Genomic DNA, 4,470 nt, shown 5'->3' on the forward strand with positions numbered 1-4,470 from the left:
GTTGTTGAAGGCTGCTTGTCTTTTGGCTAATTGGAGAAGGCTGCCATTAAGTCATAATCCATGTTTCTTTGCTTTTTAACTCTTTTCTGTTTCACAGAGGTGTGTTTCTGACAACACAGGAGTGGATACCCCCTCAACAGAGGTAAGTATCTGGAGGTCTGAATTTAAAGATTTAAAAAAACAATGTAAATTTAAGGCTATTTAGGAATAAGTCAGAAGCCAGGATGGATGCAATATAATGCCTTCCTTTCTTCTTCATGTCTCAAGTACCAGACAGGAGACTTTGTCCAAGACAGACACTGAAGAGCATGGAGTTGACTCAGAGTGTATATTCTGAAGATGCTTGGAGAGCAAGTGATGAATGGACAGGCACATTCTAAAGGTCCACTCTGATGGAGGCTTTTTTTTTAAGAACAATGAGGCACTGCTGCCTGGACACTGGTCTTGCAGCTGATCAACAAACCAGTTCGTTGTCAGAGGGAGAGGAGGTCTGTGTCACTCTGCGTTTGGAAAGGATGCACTTGGAACTGTTCTCGAGACCCGGTCTGTTATGCCTGGCTGCGCGAGTCCTCCCCGACGTGTTTCCCAGTCCTTTGCAAACTGGTACCCGTGGAACCATCCCTGTCGTGTTTTACAGCAATAAGGAATTGCCAGTAGAGTGGTATTACTGGGCAAGCGAGCACCGGACTGTGTCCCTCCTGCACTAATCGCTTGGGTCGTCAGCCTTCGCGGCGGCCCGAGCCTCGCCGTTTGATCAGGATGTCACTGAAACCCTGTCACACACGTATTTAGGTTGTATTTCTATGTGGTGTTGAATTTGAATTTCTACATGAATAATATAAATTATACTTTGCGTTTGATAAGAGACACTTGTAATGCAATATGTGAATAATAAATGGTGTTGATTTTTTTTCCTACTGTTTCACAGTTGGCCTTTGTAACTGCTATTGGCTCTGGAGTGTTTTCTACACAGAAATTAGAAGCCTGTAATTTAACACACAGATGGAAACGTGTTTGCTTTCCATCAGCCACAAACAATGCAGAAACAGAGTGTTAAAGCAGAATGACTGGGTTCAATCAGGATTTATTTTTATTTCCAAGTCTTCTGAACAATCTTTATTTAAATATTTTTTCCTCTATGAGCAGCTGCGGAAGCTCCCTGCATTGTGTAGTGCACGCTGCGTTTCAATGTCAGTTAAACTGAGTGGACTTCTGGACATTTTACCCCAGTCATTGTCAGCCTTTACCGGTAACCTCGGTTTGCTGCTGCCAGCTCTACCACAACACTTTAGTGTCATCTAATGTCATGCAAAGGCAAGAGAAGGGTGGCCTCCTCTTCTGTTCTGCATGGTTACAGTCAGAGAATGCATTTGGTGCCCTTTCACAGAGCTGCCTCTTCAAAGCTCACAGCATTAGTCTTGTTCCCAGGAGAATGCTGGTCACTCAGGTTTCTAGCATCCTTTTGTTTCCAATTATCTTGTGCTGTGGTAAACAGTGTTTTGAAGGCTGGGGTGTTCCAAATCCATGCCCAGCATGCTTGGAGGCAATACTCATTCTGTGCTTTGTCTTGAACACACAAGATCTCCTCAGATTGCAAAAGTGTGATAGGAACTGGCCATAGCTGGAGATAAAGACTCCTTAGCACTGATTCATTGTACAGAGTCACAGCCACAGCACTAATACTGCTTCTCACCTTCTCAGCCATTCTCTGCTGTATCCCTTTCTGCAACCTTTTCTCCAGTCATGGGTCTGAGGCATTCCCAGCATGGAGCTGGGAGGAAGGAGAAGACAATGTTCTCTGCTCAAAGGACAGGCTCTGGGATCCTGACACCTCCACCCCACAGACAGATGTTGGGGCTGATGCATCAGGCTGTTCAGTTTGTTCCTGTGCTCCCTGGGGGATCTTCTGGCAACAGGAGCTGCTCACCTTGCCTTAGGCAACGGCTGTAGGCCTGTTTCTGCTGCCCCTTCACACCTTAAATGCCTCTGGCCCTGCCTAACCATTTTCCTTGGCAGTGAGGAGGTCATGATAGATAAACATGGGTCTCCTCCAAAAGGGAGATGGAGATCAAGAGGTCCTGACCTCAATGCAGGTGTAAGGTAGGGTCTAAGTGCAGAAGCAGGGCTTTGCTCACATGCCAGCTGTGAACAGCCTGAAGAAGACTTGTACATAAGTTGATCTGTCTTGGCAAACTCTCAAAACTCTCAAACTGCCATCATGTTTTGACAAACCACTCTATTAAAGCCTTGCATTTGCAACTCCATTTTGTTCCCACCTCCCCTTTCCAACTTCTGACTCCCTCCCCTTGGCTATGGGGTTATTCTCTTTCCTGTAGTTATCTGTTCAGTCACCTGAGACACCTTTTACCCAGAACCTCATTATGATCTGAGTCCTTAACATCCCATTATATGTGTGCAAAAGTGTGTTGCATTTACACATGCTATTTTAACTTGACTCTGTACTATCAGCTCTGCTTACTACTGTGCAGGACCACACATAGACCAGTTACCAATGACATTTAAGCACAGCAAGACCATTGGACATCCTCCCATTCCAGCTGAGCTGGGCAAATCTCCACAAGTCAAACTATTTAGGTTCTTGTCAGCCAAAAATGCATCATCCAGTAGTTTTCAGACTAACCAGGTGCAGTGGTCTAGCGAAGAGGAGGCAAAATGGATCTGCAGCCTACTGGAAGCATAAGTGAGTTGAAGCAGAAGTACATCAAATGTGTCTGGACACCGTTATTTATGAAGTGAAGAGAAACAGAAAGACTTGGAAGAGTTCTTATAAGGAGAAACCATGTTTCACTCAGTAACTGTGTTTTACTCCAAGCTCTTCCCACAACATTTGTCCTCAACCCCTTATTTTCTGTAAAAGCCTGGAAGAGGCAGACACCAGCCTTTGCAAAGGAAAGAGTGTTCTCAATCAAAAGACTGAGCACCTCTAGGCTCAGGTCCACAGAACAGGAGCACCACAGCCAAAACTGAGCAAATCCCGTGGAGAGCAGTGCCAGAAAGAAGATGGCACCATAGCCAGCCCCTCCTGGTAGGACTGATACATGTCACTGATTTTATCCAGAAAGCCGTCTTCACCGAACTGCATATCCATGGGATACTTTAATTCAAGGAAAACATGCAGGCATGACAAGAAGGAGATATAATGTCTCATTTGAAAGCTTCCCAGCATTACTAGAAAATAGCCTTTGAGCTGTACACAGTCTGTAACACCACCATTGCATATAACTTCTGGGCTTCGTCTGTATAAAGCTAGTGGTAAAAGAAAGTTGTCTTGTGAGACAGGAAGTAAGTGAGACAGGACAGTAAGAGGAGTGGAAGCACAGGAAAAGAACACGTTTTTCTTCATTATGTAAGACAAAAATGTTTATAAAACATTTAAACATAGATGGTCAGAGCAAGAAGGAATAGAAGATTAGGATAGGATAGGATAGGATAGGATAGGATAGGATAGGATAGGATAGGATAGGATAGATCTGATATTTCCCAGAAAGATTTGCACTTTCTTCTAAGAGACCAACATCTCTCAGTTTCCCAGAACTGATAAGATAATGTGGTCCTCCAGCACAGCCTGACACAAAACATCACTACACACTTTAATTCAAAGGCACCAGCACCAAGGCAAATATTCTGCTTCCTCTTAGACATCCTCATTCACTGCTTGCTGTTTATTCTATCATGTAATATTTTTTTTTCAGTTCAGTATCTCAAATCTTAAAAAAAAAAAAAAAAAAAAGAAAAAAAAAAAAAAGGAGTGTTTTAAGAGAGGGTGAGAAAACCATGCTAGACAGTCAAATCACTCCTGCAAGTGTGAGATTGTTTTCAGTGTTACATCTGCTCTGGCTTTTTCTTTACTGAACACAGTACTCCTTTGCTAGTCTATTCAATACTCTGGCAGGTGTCTCAACAGGAGAAATTTAACAGTCTCGCATTCTTGGAGATGGGACAAGAAAGAGAAAATATTGCATCCATCCTGGCTTCAGATTTCTTTCTTTTTTCTTTAAATTAAAAGCGTTTTCTCCTGTGACAGCACTGTAAAACATGAGAGATAGCATGCAGTGTCTGAGGAGAAACTACAGAGGGAGATCCAGGAAGGAAAAAAAAAAAAAAAAAAAAAAAAAAAAGAAAAAGAAAAAGAAGGTCAGGAATTGGCAGTGGCTGCTTGAGGAGGATAGGTGGTGTACTGTAACTGCAGACCCCGCTTGTCCTCAATGCTGCCACAGCACCAGGCAGCCTCTAATTAGAGCTGCTTGCACGCCCAACTAGAAATAAGTGGTCTTTGTGTATTCATTGTCTTGACCACCATCTTTTACTTTCACTTGTCCATTTTCAGAGCTGCTGTTAGCATTTTCACAGACCTATTGAAAAAGAAAAGAGTTAAAACAAAAAAAAAATGCATTATGACCCGATGGCAGCCTTCTCCAATTAGCCAAAAGACAAGCAGCCTTCAACAAC

The 4,470-nt window shown here is 43.1% G+C and overlaps 1 long non-coding RNA gene across 1 annotated transcript; it reads left to right on the forward strand.

The window, feature by feature from the left end:
* Window positions 1–92: 92 nt before the first annotated feature.
* Window positions 93–927, forward strand: LOC118157053. The gene is made up of 2 exons (XR_004746529.1): window positions 93–142; window positions 274–927. It is a non-coding gene; the product is annotated as an uncharacterized LOC118157053 (long non-coding RNA).
* The last annotated feature ends 3,543 nt before the right edge of the window (window positions 928–4,470 follow it).

Source organism: Oxyura jamaicensis (genome assembly GCF_011077185.1).
Source record: "Oxyura jamaicensis isolate SHBP4307 breed ruddy duck chromosome 2 unlocalized genomic scaffold, BPBGC_Ojam_1.0 oxy2_random_OJ106382, whole genome shotgun sequence".
NCBI lineage: Eukaryota > Metazoa > Chordata > Aves > Anseriformes > Anatidae > Oxyura > Oxyura jamaicensis.